This window comes from Trichosurus vulpecula, chromosome 4, assembly GCF_011100635.1.
Source record: "Trichosurus vulpecula isolate mTriVul1 chromosome 4, mTriVul1.pri, whole genome shotgun sequence".
Taxonomy (NCBI): domain Eukaryota; kingdom Metazoa; phylum Chordata; class Mammalia; order Diprotodontia; family Phalangeridae; genus Trichosurus; species Trichosurus vulpecula.
The window spans coordinates 384,782,965-384,800,418 of NC_050576.1; the positions used below are offsets into that span (position 1 = coordinate 384,782,965).

General features: G+C 37.9%; 1 protein-coding gene and 1 pseudogene across 1 annotated transcript in view; one reads left to right on the forward strand and one right to left on the reverse strand.

The window, feature by feature from the left end:
- Positions 1–17,454, forward strand: part of MYO16 (myosin XVI) — a 675,300-nt gene that overhangs the window by 306,947 nt on the left and 350,899 nt on the right. The gene's annotated exons all lie outside the window — the stretch shown is intronic.
- Positions 15,120–17,454, reverse strand: part of LOC118845979 — a 37,729-nt pseudogene continuing 35,394 nt past the window's right edge.

Consider the following 17,454-nt stretch of genomic DNA (forward strand, 5'->3'; position numbering starts at 1 on the left):
CTTTCAATTGACCCAAAGTTGCCCACAAATGGGTTTGTCTTCTAATCTATAAATCTCTCTCTCTCTCTCTCTCTCTCTCTCTCTCTCTCTCTCACACACACACACACACACACACACATACAATCTGTTCTTGACTCTATCTGTTCAAACTATCATCCTATCTTTTCCATCCCTTTTATTGCCAGAAGTTTAGAAATAGTTATCTATATAGTTATCTATAGTCATTGTCTCCTTTTCCTCACCATTCACTTGTTCATTTTCAACCCTTTACAATGTGGCTTCTAGTCCCACAACGTAACTGAAACTGCTCACTAACTGGTACCCTACTCTCTCTCTCTCTCTCTCTCTCTCTCTCTCTCTCTCTCTCTCTCTCTCTCTTCCTTTTATTGAGGATAAATAATGTGACAGTTTTAAATTATTTTATTGATGACTTTAATTTTTCTATCACATTCATTTCCAAATTTACCACTCTTATCTCCTCAATATGATGAACTTTCCATTGTAACCAATTCTCAAGAGCAAATTAATAATTATTAGGCAAAGCAACAACAAAAAAATAGATGCACCAAGTTTGTCAGCATATGCAATGCTCCTAACACTTGGTTATGTGAGATAGCCAGCTCAACTAATGCTCATTTTACAGATGAGGAAATGGCCTTTTAGAAGCTAAATTGCTTGTGTTTAATCTAATTGATTACAAAGGCCAGAATTGGGATTCAAGACCATGTCTTCTAGCTCTGTCCTATGTGTTCATTCCATTGTATTGTGGTGCTTTCGTCTTTATCAAAATCACTACTGGGCAGCTAGGTGGCACAGCAAGTAGAGCACCGGCCCTGAAGTCAGGAGGACCTGAGTTCAAATCTGGCCTCAGACACACTTGACACACTTACTAGCTGTGTGACCTTGGACAAGTCACTTAACCCCAATTGCCCTGCCTTCCCCCTGCAAAAAAAAATTAAATAAATAAATAAATGAATAAATCATTACTAAAAATGTTGAACAGCACAGGGCTGCTAAGCCCTGTGGCATGCTAAGAGGGTCCTCTCTATAGGTTCACTTTAGTCCATTCCTCATTTTATAAATACACTTACACTGTCTAGCAATAAACAATATTCTCTGGAAAGCCAAGAAGGTTTTAATTTACATTTATTGGTTCTGAATAAATGGGTGCATCTCCTAAACAGAGTACAGGAGAATACAAGGACTCAGACAAAAGTGAGTCCTTTTATTGACTCCCAATTAGAATCTCCCTCCAGGCTCTTCATTGGCCAGATCGAACCCCCTGATTGCCTATGTCATTCCCTCCTCAAATGTCTTGTTAAGCATGCGTAGAAGCTTCTAACCTTTCACCGGATCAGAAGCCTGGTCTCTGCTATATCACAGCTCTGATTGGAACCAGTCATCTGACTTACAATCTGCTATCACTATCCCATGGAAGCAAAACTCTTCCAACTATTTCTCATAATCAAGTCACAAAGACAGAAACATGGAATGACAGCATTAAGTTAAGGTTTGTGAAATAATGTAGAAGTTGTAGAAACTAATACCATGGGGAATTTTTCTGCCACAGTGGATATCCTTTTCTTAAAAGTGGTTTAGTGAAATTTTATTCCCAACTCAGGTGATGATGGGCATTATGATGTAGTGAAGAGAAATTTGAATTTGGAGCACTGAATTTGAATTTGGAACATGACTATGTCAATTAATACTTGTGTAGCCTTTGGTAATGAAACTCAAATTACTCTTCTTAAAAATGCAGAGATTAGAAGAGATCAATTTTGATGCCCCTTCCAGCTCTAGATAAAATGATATATTTAAGAAAAAAATCCAAATTATGGATATATGAATATACATCATACTCTGTACTTTTAAATTACTCTGTGCTTTTAAAGGTCTTTAGAATAAGCACAATTATGCCAATAATATAAATCCAGTTAAACAGAGCTAAAATCTGATTAAAGTGAATGACCAATATTAGTTCCATAGGACAGATGTTGAAGCATGGTTTCCTTCTGTGTTGAGGAGACCTAATGGTGGAGGGCAATCTGGCTTATGAATGAGATGAGGAATGAATTTAATTGTTTTACTTAACCATTTGTTGTTGTGGAGGGTGTGGGCAGGGATTCAATATAGATGGGAAAACTCAGTATATTGGTAAATGATTCTGCTGTAAACAGCACCAATATATCTCCTCAGGGCAACCAAACCTGGACAGTACACAATTCCTGCCTCATTGTTGAGATTTTCTAAGTTACCACAAAAGAGAGAGAAACCAGTTTCAAATGCTAAAGTTGCCATTTATGCTCTGATGGTTTTCCACTTCACTAACTGTAATTTTCCATTCTCATTTCTTGATCTTCCTTCCTCCATCTGCTAACCAAGATGATCTTCCTCATTCATCATGTGAATCTTGTCTTCCCTTCTTTTCTCTATACTCTAGAATTCAACTTTCTTTGACTCTTAAGCTTCTCATAGTCTCAACTCAACTCATCTGTATTTTTTCAGACACAAATAGAGACAATAATCAGGCCTGCAATTTTAATCACGGACCTCATGATAAATTTGCTCAGGGTGGAAAGGTTTGACTGAACTAGACTATTGATTTTCATAATATACTGTACTGTTAGACTTGAAAGAGATCTTAAATATCGTCTGATCCAAACACATTATAGAGATGAAGATACTGAGGCATGGAAAAGTTCATTGGCTTGCCCAAGATCCTAGAAGAGCCAGAGCTCCTCACTCCTACCCCATGTGATATTCTTCCCACTGGACTGTGATGTCTGCCCTCCTGGGCAAGCAAAACAAACAAACAATAAATTGTCAAGAGCAATCATTACCAAAATTCTCCACAAACACTTGACGAGTGCCTAGAACAACAACATGTGTTGTGCGTTTGATAATAATAATAGACATTTATGTAGTCTATTAAAGTTTGACCGTGTTTTGCATATATTATCTTGTTTCATTCTCACAACAAGCGTGAATTAGGCACTCTTAAATGGAGTTTACGTTTGAGGGAACTGAGGCTAAAAGAAATGAAGTGGCTTTTCCAGTCACCTAGCTATTAAGTGTTTGAAAGTGGATTCCAACTCTAATCTTGTTGACTCTATGTCCTACACTCTATTCATTTCTCCACCTAACTACCTAAGACTGAACCACTAATATTTGGTGATGACAACAATGATAAGTTACCTTTGATTTGTTTTTGTTGCTGTTGATTTCCCCATTGAATATGAGCTCCTTGAGGACAGGAAATATTTCATTTTCATCTTTGTATTCTCCTCAACTAGCACAGTGCCTGAAGAATAGTAGCTGCTCAATAAATATTCTTTGATTAATTAATTTGGGACATATCTTAGGATAAGAAAGAAAGAAAGACAAAAAATCAGGAAGCACCCAAAGATGGCACTTCTAGTCCCTGGCTTCCAGGGTGGGAGCAAAGAATAGTTCCCTGACTCCCTAAGAAGTCAGAGATTCTTAACCTAGCATCTCTGCACTTTAAATGTGTGCGTTCATATGTGTGTGTGATATATACATACATGTGTGTATATGTATGTTTGTATGTGTGTGAATGTATATTTTTATATCTTTATTTCAATAATTGGTTTCCTTTGAAATCTTATGCATAGAATGTCCCAAATATTAGTGCTTAACACTACACTAAAACTTTAGGTATGTGATGTTTTATTTTATACATTTTAAAACATTATTCTGAGGAGTCCATAGTTTTATCCAAATTGGCAAAGGGGACCATAACACCCCTAAATGTAAAGAACTTAAGAACCCCTCCCCCTTAGAAAGCTTATAACAGTATCAGAAGGTGGCCTTTCTTCCCTTAAATAGCCAGTATGTTGTTTGCCTCTTTTCAGACTCAAGGGGAGAAATAACCACATTGTGGTATCTAAGTACTATAGTTGACAGAACAAATAAGTTGTGTGTGATGAGCTTCTTTGCTTGACTAAAATTATTGAGCATTTCTTATTTCACCAAATCAGTTATCTTTGAAGCTTTTTGATCTTCTTTTGTACACAAAAGTAGCATAAGATATTTTCCAAATTATTATATAACTTTTTGTACTTGAGCTGTTAATAACTGTAATCATTGCCAACCTTGAACTAGGTTGTTTATGGAATTGTAAAATACACACAGAGGCCTCCAGGCTGATGTGTATAGAAATACATATTCAAATATGAATGTTATCCAGCATTCAAAACCTGCCCAGCCACACTCCTAACATGACCTGAAAACTCATAGCAGCATAAATCTAATCTTCTCTCTATACTTTTAGAAAAGGCTATCTCACTGCTTTTGGCCAGCCCCAGTCCTTTCCAGTTATGAGAACCAAAGTAGAGCCCCAGAGCAAGCAAACCTCCTCCATTGTGAAATGCTTATTCCAATCATGAAAAGGCCATTGTTGACACCTTTGTAATATTAATCCTACCTATCCTGGGGTCATCCTCTTTGCAAATATAAACCAGTACCTGAATGTTTGTTAAGAAGGATTTGATGTAAAGATAAGAAGCATTTCAGTAAAGTGCAAAACGTTGGACTTGGAGCCAAAAAGACTGGGGTTCTATCTCGCCTTTAATCCATGTTACGTACCACCATGGGCAAGACACTTAACTTTTCTGAGATTCATTTTCCTTATTTATAAAAGGAACAGTTTGGACTAGATGGCCTTTAAAGGAGCTTCTTGCTCTAGATCTGTGATCATGTGATCCTATGATGTACCTTCCCACCTTGTATTCCCTATGGATAATGCTGCCTAGCTCTCCTTTTGAAAGAGATGCTTAAAGTTGTATTTGTTCCAATTGCATCCCTAATGGTTAAATGTATTAAACTCTATGTCTAAGGTATTATTCAGGTCCTTGGGCATAGGAGTAAGAATTAAGCTTCCTTGGCCAAATGAAGATTAGAAAAAATAATACCTTTGTAGACAGAAGATTTTAGATTAAATTTCAGATCTTCCATATATGAACTTTGTGATCTTAGGCAAGCTCTTTTCTTTCTCTGAATCACTTTCTTTATCTGTAAAATGAGTGTGCTGGACTTGAGAACCTCTGAGAAACTTTCTAGATCTATGAACACAAGAATTGTTGAAGTGTATTTGTTATTCTTCAAAAAGATGGTACTTTCACACAGTTTTGAATTGCTTAGACTCACAGAATTCCTTAACTTGGGGGTCTGCAGACTTTTTTTAAAATATATATTTCTATCATGATGTTTCAGCATAATTGATTTTAGTATAATTTCCTTTGTAATGCTACATAGTTTATTTATGCATTTTAAACAACTATTCTAAAAAGGAGACCCTAGGCTTCACAAGATTGCAAATGGGTCCATGACCATTTAAAAAAAATAGTTAAGAAACTGCATTTCTATTCAGCACATCACTGTTTTTAAATTTCATTTAAGCATTCTGCTGAACCTGTCCTTGGCCATTCACAAACTCAACTATGTTGCTGAAATTGACAACTTGCTACATGTTTCATTTTCTTTTGCCCAAAGCAAGTTCATTAGCCTGGACATGATCTCTTGACTTTCTCGTAGAGAAATTATGAGATTGAGGGAAGCATGTGGATTGCTTTGTGCTGTTGTTTGTCTGGGATATGAGGGATTAAGGAAATAGTGACCACTTTGGAATTTAGCTAGGGCATCAGCCAAAGACATCTCATATAAACATAATAACTAATTCCTTCTTGGTTAAACTGTTCCAAAAGCTACAAAGCTCCTACTTCCACCAGCACTTTCTGTTGGCAAAACTTCAGATATTTTCCTTGCCTCTTCTAGAGTCAATGAAGTTAGTGTAATGAATTTGTGTACAAGCTTACATTTGCTCTACAGTCATGGTTCCGATTTATGTAACAGTGTTCACAAAGGAATTTCAGAGTGGTTGGCAAATATTTTTTGATTATCATGTAACATTAAGCTCACTTGGGGAGGCAGAGAAAGTTGGGCAAATAAAAATTGAACAAATTGTAATTAATTATTAATAAACTCCCAGTAAAACACTAAAATGGAAGGATCATGGTGGAAACAATATCCTAAAAAAGATAATAGTGATTATGAGGATCAACTGGAATAAATTAATTCCTGAGGCAGGTGATCAGGGTAAGAGAAGCTTGTAGTAATCCATGCACAACTGACTAGCACCTTGGAATAAAAAAAAAGTGTATTTCTCCTCATCATAAGGACAAATAAGAGCAATGTCACTGAACTAATGACCACAAGTAATGAGATTATAAATGAAGTAATTCCTGCCTCAGGAGAATAAATTGAAAAATAGAACAAATTTATCTAATTACATCTAAATCCTGAGCTTTAGAATTAGTTCTTCTTCATTTCCAGTAATGTAAGACTACTAAAATAATTTATTTATAATGGGATGAAATAGAAATGGTATAGTTAAGGAATAAGCATAGGTAAGATTTTTTGTTTGTTTTGTGTGTTTGTTTGTTTTTGTTAAAAGGAAGATATTTCAGTACCACAGGGACATATGACATCATCAGCATGGTTACTTCCTCTGCTGACATGAATCACAGTTACTCTTTAACGTGGTAGATAGTTTTTTGAGCGTTACTGTGGTTAAAATAGGTGTAATCCTAAAGTCTATCTAACCTTTCTAAGCTTAATGAGGCTGATCTTTGGACAGCAAACCTTTTTAGAGCTCACACTGAACCCAAAGAGACCTCTAAGCCTAAAGTGAACCTTAGTAGAAGAAATAAAGGAAGAATTAATAGAAAATTAAAATATTCTACTTGGGACATGCTTATGTTCAAATTAACCTTCTATTCCTAAGGCTTTTTGCTTGCTAAGTAAGGGCATCAGTCTTGAATGTAATCTTTTGTGAATAAAAGTGTACTTATATTTCATCAACATTTTATTGCTTTCATGACTCACCTTTCATACCAGGGATTGGGGTCAAAAAATTTATTTTCATGATCGGACAGTTTTAATGAAGGCAGATGCCTTAGGGGGAAAATAAACCATTAACTTTAGTGATAGAAGGATAAAAATAAGTTAATGTCATGATTTTTAAAATTGTTCTTGAAATTTTAAATTCCCAGTTGCCAGTTCTGGGGTGACTAAACATTCTGATGTGGTGACTTGAAGAAATAGGATTTACTTTCATTTTTTAACAATCCTTTATTAAGTATCTCCTTGGTACAAGGCACAGTGTTCAATACTTGGGATGAAAAAGAAATAAAAAAGTAATACAGACCCTGTTCTCAATTAGGTTATAATCTAGTGTGGATTGAACCACTATATTTGTAAATAATTGTCACAAAGAAGAGATTCAGACAAAGAGGTCTAGGAAAAATGAAATTGGGTAAGGTCATTTTTATTTAAGAGAAATCAGTGAAGTCTTCGTGGATGCACCAAAGTTAGAACTAGGAGGATTTTCATAGTCAGAGACATGAAAGGATTATAGTAGGGGAGGATGGCCTTTGTGAACAGATGGAGATAAGAGAGCCACCCCATCGTGTCAAGGGACAGCAATCCACTTTGTGTGGAATGTAAAGTGAGTAAAGTAACATTAGAAAGGTAATTTAAATAAAATAGTAATGGACCCTAAGTCCCCAGCTAGGATGTTTTATTCTGAAGGCAATGGAAAGCATATGATGGCTATGGAGCAGGAAGAGAAAAAAATAATCAGACCTAAGCATTAGGAAGATTATTTTTGCAACTATGTAAAGGATAGATTGTGAAAGAGGAGAGACTAGAGACAAAACAGACCAGTTAGGATGTCATTTAAATAGAGAAGAGGTGATAAGAACCCATGCTATAGTCATTGCCACGTCAGGGGCAAGACCACTGGATTAGATGTAGTATATCCAGGTTTTATAACTGGCTCAGTTGCTAATTAGCTATGTGCTCTTGATCAGGTCAATTAAATTTTCTGTACCACAGTTTCCTCAACTGTAAAGCAAGGAAATTGGACTAGATCTCTAAATTTCCTTACCTCTCTAACTTTCTGAGTCAAAATGGACTTAGGAGAGATTTTGAAAGTCGACGTGAAAGGACTTGACAATTGATTAAATGTAGAGGATGAGTGAGACCAAAGAGTCTGCAATTACTTTGTACTCTGGATGCTAACTGGCCCCCAAGACAGTATTATCATCACTGGAAATTAGGAAACTGGAAGGTGAAAGAGAAGATGATTAGTTCAGCTTGAAAATGTTGATTTGAAGGTGCTGACAACATATCCAGACAAAGACAGACATGAAGGAGGTGGAGATATGAGAGTGAAGCTCAGAAGAAAGATGTGAGCTAGATAGCTAAGACTCTTGAGCCGTTGGCAAGAGTACACAGCCATGTTTCCTCACCACTTTTGACACTACCAACACGATGTTGCTGGACGTAGTTTTAAAATACGCATTACATATTTAGCTCAAATTAGAGAAAAAAGCAAATGAAAATTATGAAATATATTTTTAAGTGAAATTTGGAAATAAAGAGAATCAAATGGAAATTAGCCAAAGGAAAGAGGTTAAGGAAGTAACCTTTTTATTGATGATGGTAAATGACAGCTAATGAAAGATTTGGGGAAAAAGTAAGAAGAGGAAATATTTATGTGAAATGGTATCTCCAACAATTCTCCAAAAATATGCTGAATTTATATTCCTAAAAAAAAAATACAAAATTCTGAGCTTTTAATTTACCACTCTTTACAATCTGGCTCCTCCCTATTTTCCAAACTTTTTTTCATATTACTGTCTTTTATTCATTTTCCATTACATTTCAATTTGCCTACTAGCTTTTCCCTTATGAAAATTCATCCCCCACTTCTATGCCCTTGCATTGGGAGTTCTATATGTCTGAACTATATTCACACCTCCATCACACCTCTTAGGCTCCCTAGCTTCCTTTAAAGCATAGCTCAAAGGCCCCCTCTTTCATACCACTTTTTCTTACCCTCTCTCTCCCTCCCAATTATTCATTATTCTCCCTCTATCTCTCTCTGTCTCTCTGTCTCTGTCTCTCTCTCTCTGTTTCTGTCTCTTTCTTTCTCACTGGCTCTCTCCCCCTCTCTGTCTCTCTCCCTGTCTGTTCCTCTCTGTTTCTGTCTCTCTGTCTCTCTGTGTGTGTCCCTCCACTGCCCTGTATCATTTTGTATATATAAACTTCTATTTACATTTCTCAGAATATGTTGTTACCATACAACATACATCCACAGCAAACATATACAAATAAACAACATCTTTGCACACACAGCCCCAAGCAAAGTGCCTACCCACAAGGTAGCTGCTTAATGGATGTCTGTAAAATCAGTTTAAATTAGTAATTTTAATGGTAATATTAAATAAATCTTGTATATTTTGAAGAACTTTGATATCTAGAGAGAGGAAAATATGATAGTACAGATGAAAATTTTGTTGAATGGGAATGGAGGAAGTTGCTTCATAATATTGTATATATGGTAAGATGAAAATGAATGTTTAGTTTATAATAGTAGAATAAAGTAAGAAGTCAAGAAGAGGAAGGACAGAATTCAGATAATCACCTGGAAGGCCTTTTTACTGACATTAAGATGAATGTACAATTAGATTTCTTAGGAGTAGTTTTGACAAGTCCTAGAGCTTTAAGAAAGCTAGAGTAGACAATAGTATCTTAGAGCAGAGGGCAGACAACTGCCAGAGGGAGCTGGATGAGGGTACTGATGATGGCATGGAGAGAGTGAAGGGAAGAGGTGTTAGAGAGAGAGGGGTGTGGAACAGGAAGGTGTAGAGAACTGGTGATAAAAGAAAAGAGGGAGCTAAGTGGGTTATAGAGGGAAAAGAAGGGAGGACAGAAAAAGGAGAGAAGGTAGAGGAAAAAAAACATTTATTGGGTTGAGGCTGCTGAATTGAAAGTTTCTGGAGTTAGACAGAGGAGAGAGAAAATAAACTGATCCATTCTATTAATCTGCCTAGTGGAAGAGGAAAGAGAAGAAACCTTGTTTTCTGAAAGTGCACTGCCTGAGATGCTCAGGAAAATGGAGCTGCTGTTTTTGAAGGAAGAGTGGTCACTTATGTAGAGTTCAAACTCGTCGTTAGACTTAGGGTAAATATGAAGTAATATTTTTGAAAAGTAATCATTTCTTTGTGTTGAGTTGTGTTGGGAGCTCCCTCCCCTATGGAAACAAATAAGGGTAATTTTTACTTAAAAGGTACTGAAGCTTTCCTTAAGACATGATTTGCTCAGAAACCAAAGACAAAGTTGTTAATACCACACCCCAGTTTCCTGATTACAAAACAGACGTGAAGAGCTCTAACCCCTTTTTGACGTTTGATTGGCAGACCGTTATGGCAACCCAGTGGAGAGAAGCTTCAATCAAATGCATTAACTTAAGGTGTCATTGATAGATATTCATGTTGAATATGCTTCCTCTGCTATTGCTAAGTAACTTTCCTTTTGGTGACTGCTTAATGCCCTATAAATATCTCTTTTTATACCAATATTATACTTAAACTATTAAGTTACTGACCTGAGTCAGGCACAGTCCAGAACATGAATAAATTAAGTTTAAGGTTCATCATCTTATTTGTTTCCACTGAACTCCTAAGAAGAAAAGTCCTTCTCTGGTTTATTACAAATTATTTTAAAGCCCAGTTTGACATCTTTTTGTTCAAGTGATTTCCTAAAAACATCTAGATGACACACAGAAAATTATTAGTGGTCCCTACAGCTATTGGTCTCTCATTCTTCCCTTGGACCACAGTCAACCAAACCCTTTAATCCACTGATGGTTTCACTCACTCCTTCCCCAAAAATCTAAGGTGAGAGGGGGATGTATGTAGCATAAGCACACACACACACACACACACACACACACACACATATGCACACAGTTGTGTATACACATATACACATACACTCATCCATACATACATCCATACATACATAGTCATATTTAAATCCCTTTTGGAAATAAGTAAAGTTATAAATTGTGTGTATTGTTTATTTGCTTTTTGGTTTAATGCCTTTCTTTTCTTTATAGAGCACCAGAAAACATGGATTATGTCTTTTTTCTGTAGAGGCCATTAAGTCAAAATGTCAGAAATTAAAAGAAGTCCCCATGTTACTCCAGCCCGTTGAGGCAAATCATATTGAGGAAAGCTGAGTGACTCTAAACTAGCCTGTATCTTGGGAACATTGCTATTAGCATATAGATGGATAACAATGCAGCTTGGTTTCCAACTAGGTTAATCAAGTACCTTTCATCAGAACTAAGTTTACTTAAAATGTCAATATTAATGAAAATAAACTTAGTAACATTACGCACGATGTGACTGTTATCTGTAATGGATCCACCCACAGAAAATATTATCCAGGCACAGAACATTTTGTCCTACTGTCTTGCGACATCTCACCTGTTTAAACACTTCATGGTAAACAGAACATCATGCAATTATAGCAGAACATATTTGTTAATTGTCTTCTACAGAAAACTGGGGTGGGGGAGGGAGGTTCAGGGGAAAGGTTAAGTAATCCAGAAACATCACCTGTAAGTCTATATCATGAAATATTTGCTTGCTCGTAGATAATATGTAGTAAGCAAACAAACAAAAGTAATAAACTGAAGATACCAAAGAAGACTCTAAGTTCAACTAAAGAATATATGTCATCAACACCTTTGTAGAACTGTATAGTGGAAAGATTCTCAAATCATGGATATGGTTCATCACTGGGAATCTTAAAAATACAGGTGTTTTTCAATATGACAAAACACATTAGCCTCTTTCTTAAAGAGAGCTGCTTGTAGTAGTGTTTTCAGAAACCTGTATAAACTTCCTGTCATTATTCTTTGACTGGAAACTCCCCCATGCCCTGCTCTGAAAAGGAACCCCTCCGTTTATCCCTGATCTGAGACAATGCACAGTGATACAAGGCATGCCAGTGAAAACAGTTTCCAGACAAAGCTCTGTCTGTCGTTTTTTAATTTTTTTTTCCTGATGGATGGTGTTGGTAGATTCTGATTTTTCTTCCTTATGAGCAGGGTATATCCAAGGCAAGTGAGAAGGTGCAGAAAACAAGAGGGAGGTGGGACACTCTAGGGAGTTAATGGGGGATGGAGGAATGGTGGGAGAGGATTGGTAATGAGTCTGTATACTTTCTTTGTAGCCTTTACAACCTGAAAGGGAACAAGACAGCTAGTTTTGTTACTAACTAATGCTGTGACTCCGGGCATCATTTCACCTATGTAGGCTTTAATAGTTTTAATGATAAAATGCATTTGGATGCTCAGCACATCAATGAATCTGTGGCCACAAAGATGTGGGTGCTCCCAGAATTATAGAATTTGGAAGCTAGAAGATATCTTAGCAGCTATCTAATCTAACCCATGTTCTTCATTCCCTAAAAGTGATCACCCAACTCATGCTGGAAAACTTCCAAGAAAGGGTAATTGAGGGCAATTGAAATACTCGAACAATTTCCTAAATTCAGTGCTTTCTTCCTCCTCTTTATTTCTGGTAAAATTATAACATCAACAATAATAAAAATAATAACATTTACATAGTACTTAGCATATGTTGGGCACTGTGCTAAATGCCTTATAATTATTAACTCATTTACTCCTCACAACAACCTGGGAGAGGAGAACTTCACAGAGGAGAAAACAGAAGCACGTGGAGGGTAGGTGACTTGCCCAGGGTCACACAGAGAGGAAGTGTTTGAGGTTGAAATTCTGATTCCAGGTCCATTGTTCTAGCCACTGTGCCACCTAGCAGCCAATTATCAGAGTGAATTCTTCATTGATTGTGAGTCTCATTACAAAAGCTCTGTAGTTTCCCAGAGCTTGGTGTATGGGATGAAAAAATTCAAATAATAGGAGAGACAGCTTTAGGAGAAGCAAAGCAAATTTATTTTACAAACCTTGCAAGATTTGGGCATGCCTCCACTAGGAAAACTAGTGGAGAAGGCAAAGTAAAAAGGAAGTGCTGCCCTAATTATACTCTTAATGAAAAGATCCCCACCCACCTCTATCCTTTCACACCATTGGCTGGGAAGCTGGCTTACAATCTAGGTGCGAAAAACTAGACAGAGAACTAAGAGACCAGGTAGAGCCGGTCCATTCAGGCTTTCCCTATCTAGAACTCAACTGCCAGGGGTGGCATCCAAAAGTCTAGGAGAAGAAATGAGGAGAGGGGAAGGGAGACCTTCCTGGAGCAGAGAACAAACAGCTCACAGGTAGTCCATTATCTCCTGATTTGGTGCTAGCATCTGAGAGAGGGGGAAGGGCACACCTACAGCTTCAGGCCCTTACTTTTCAGGGTCACTACAAGGTTAAATTCCAAGTCTCTCCTACTCCCTCAGACTTTCCCCATTCCAGAAATATGAGAATAGAGTAGCCCCTATATTCTTACCCTGTGAAGTGTTCACAAATCATTCTTCCCACTCATAGGTATAGTCAGCCACAATGTCATTTTCAAATTGAAGTATCTGGAGGATCTTTTCCTCCGGAGAATTTACCTCTTCCATTTGGATTGTGTTGGACTTCCGCTATGACAGAAGCACATTGTCCTTTTTCATGACATGTTTAGTATTAGTAATCACAGCTTGCTACTATTTCCATTTTTAGGTCTATTAAATGATGATGATATATTGTATGATGATAACATATTCATGGAAGATACTTTGTTAAGAGAGTCTTTAAGGCAACATTTTTCTCAACTGAATCAGATGCTTTTTTTTAGTTATCAAACAACAGACCTAGTGAAATTTTGTAGTGTCTATGCTTTTCAGTCAAATGTGTGACATTCTTCAAGTATATAAGCACCTATTGTTTGTATACTGCTGAGCTAGCCCATGGGGGACATAAACTGAAAAAAAAAGACAATCTATTTTAAGATTTTCACTTTCGTCACTTCCAACTACAAAAATTTGAGCATAAAGAAAGAAAAATAAATTTTAAGATGAAGGATAATCTAGCCAAAAAAAAAAAAACCATGTGAAATTTGCTTCCTCTTTAGTGTTTGTGGTCAGGAAAATTTTGTTGTTCAGTAGTTTTCAGTTATGTGTCTGACTCTTCATGATCCCGTCTGGGTTTTTTTTTTTTGGCAGAGTGTTAAGGCAATCAGACTTCCCCCTCCCCCCCTTCTTCCCTTTTGGGATGCTAAGACTATCAAGTCTCCCCTTTGTTTGAATTGGTGGGAAACCCTTTGCTGTCTTTGTTTTGGAATATTTCTCAGCACTGAGGCAATCAGGAGTCATTGATTTGTATATGATGTGATACTGGGGATGGGGAACTTTCACACACCCAGCCTGGGTGAGGTCAGAGCCCTCAGGGCTCCAAACAATATAATTGAGGGGAGCTTGGTGTTTGACTTTTGGGGCTCACTCATGGAAGGAGTGTTGAGACTTTGGGCAAGCCATTGTAACTGCCTCCCGGCTTTGATAACCCAAACAGATATTGGTGCTTCTCTGGTAACTATGAATTGTGATATGGGTCAGACAAGGTCTGTCTGTTGATGTTTGTAATTTCTGTTTGTATTTGCTCTGAAGTTCAGGGGGCTGATCTTTTCCCCCAGAACTAAGTGAATGATATATGTATGTTTGATTAAACTGAGATTGTTGACCCCTTAAAGTTGCTTTCCTTGGAAAAGCAGATCAACGAACCTGTGTTAGCAGCCCTTCTGTATGCTGGTGTTACTGATCTTACACACCCACAGTAGCGGCTAGCAGAATGCTGCTACACAGAGATAGCAGAGAGGTTTGCCATTTCCTTCTCTGGTTCATTTTAAAGATAAGGAAACTGAGGCAAACACTGTTAAGTGACTTGCCTAGGGTCACACAACTAGTAGCTGGCTGAGACCAGATTTGAACTCCGGAAGGTGTGTCTTCCTGACTCCAGGGCAAGTGCTCTATCCACTGCACCACCTAGCTGCTCATCAATAAGATACAGGGCAGCAATCATTGATCTGATTTTAAAAAGTAGCTTTTTTCTTGTTTCTTTTTTTCTGGTGCGAATTTTAAATAGATGTTATTCTCCAGGACAAGAATTGCATTTCTACTTGTTTATAGTACTGATAAAGTACAATGTTGTTCACTTCTTTCCCTCTGCACGAATTCAAGTATTCAGAATGCCCAGATTAAATGTTACTTTTAAATGGTTACACATTTGAGTCCTTCATTTATGGAAAGCTGTGTGGAATGATCTTTCTTCTGATGTGTTTAGTTGACTTTTCAGTGGTGGGTCCAGAAGAAGCACCTCCAGATGGGACTGCTTCACCCCCTGGGGACCCACCAGGCATGCCTCCTGGCATGGCCCCTGTTTGAGGTTGAAATTCTGATTCCAGGTCCATTGTTCTAGCCACTGTGCCACTAAGCTGTACGGTAACGATGCGGTTGCATACCTTCTCCAGTTCTTTCTGCTGATGCTCAGCTTCTTCCTTCTCAGCAGTCTGCTTCTTATCCAGCCAGTTGATTATTTCATTACACTTTGTTTTCATCACCAGTTTTGCCTTGCAACTTTTCATCCTCTACAGTGGCCTTCATGTTGAGAGTATAAAATTCAAGAGAATTCTTGGAATATACCTTGTCTCTCTGCTTTCATCCTCAGCCTTGTACTTCTTAGCCTGCTGGACCATGCGCTCAATGTCTTCTTTGCTCAGACATTATTATTGTTGATGGTGATCTTGTTCTCCTTGCCTGTGCTCTTATCCACAGCAGAAATGTTGAGAATGCCATTTGAATCAATGTCAAACGTTACTGCAATCTGAGGAACACCCCTACGTGCTGGGGAAATTCCTGTGAGCTCAAATTTGCCAGGCAGGTCATTGCTCTCTCAGCTTCATAAACCTAAATAAGCACTGGTTGTCCAAATAGGGGGTAAAAGGTCTGTTTCTGCTTGGTGGGGATGGTGGTATTACATTTAATCAGAACAGTCATAACTCCACCAGCAGTTTCAATTCAAGTGAAAAAGGAGTGACATCCAACAGCAGCAAGTCCTTCACATTCTCAGATTTATCTCCAGACAAAATGGCAGCTTGGACAGCTGAACCATAAGCAATAGCCTCCTCAGGATTGATACTCTTGTTGAACTCCTTGCCATTGAAGAAGTCTTACAGAAGCTTCTGGATTTTGGGGATACAAGTGGAAGCACCCACCAGGACGATGTTGCGAATCTGTGATTTATCTAGCTTGGCATCTCTTAAGATTTCCACAGGGTCCATCCAGTGTACCATGGAAGAGATCAGCATTCAGCTGTTCGAAATGGGCTTGGGTGATTGATGTATGTAAGTCAATGCTTTCATAGAAGGAGTCAATTTCAATACTGGCCTGGGTAAAAGAGAGGGTATGCTTTGCATGTTCACAAGTGGTACGAAGACAGCGAACAACCCTCTTGTTCTCACTGATATCCTTCTTGTGCTTTTGCTTGAACTTGGCAATGAAATGGTTGACCATTCAGTTGTCAAAGTCCTCCCCACCCAAGTGGGTGTCCCCAACTGTGGACTTGACCACAAAGAAGCCATCTTCAATGGTAAGAATAGAGATATCGAAAGTGCCACCTCCAAGGTCAAAGATCAACATATTTCTCTCAGCACCCACCCTTTTGTCCAAGCCATAAGCAGTAGCAGCAACAGTTGGCTTACTGATGATTCGGTGCACATTGAGACCAGTGATGGTTCCAGCATCTTTAGTGGCCTGACATTGGGAATCATTGAAATTGGCTGGTACTGTGACCCCAGCATTTGTGACAGTTTTCCCAAGGTAAGCTTCAGCAATTTCTTTCATCTTGGTCAAGATCATAGAAGATATTTCTTTCAGATAGAAACTTTTGGTCTCCCTTTTGTGCTCCACTTGAATCTTAGGCCCGCCTGTGTCATTCATCACCACAAAAGGCCAATGCTTCATGTTTGACTGTACAACTGCATCATCAAATCTGCAACCAATCAGATCTTTGGCATCAAAAACTGGGGTTCGTTGCAGCTTGATTCTTGGCAGCATCATCAATTAAATGTTCTGTGGCAGTGAAAGTGACATAGCTTGGGGTGGTCCTGTTTCCTTGGTCACTAGCAATGATCTCCACTTTCCCATGTTGAAAGACTCCTACACAGGAATAAGTAGTGCCAAATTCACTGCCAATTGAGGCCAGATTTGAACTAATGAAGATGAGTCTTCCTCACTTTAGGCTCAGCCCAGTATCCAGTGCACCACCTAGCTACCCCATTATCAGGTATTAGGTACTATTAGAGTTATTATTAATTACTGTTAGAGTTACTATTAGGTATTATTATCTCCTTTACAAATGAGATAACCAAGGGTCAGAGAGATTAAATAACTTCTATACGATTATTCATGGTCATAAATGTTTTCACTGAAATTCACATATTGGAACATGACTTTGCCTTCACACATGTATCCTTCATGTTTCAAATAAACTGCATTATCAATGCCCCTTATCAAATCCTAGCTTCCTCCACAGGTCAGGAGCTACCTCCCAAAGTAGACTCCCCCCCATCCTAT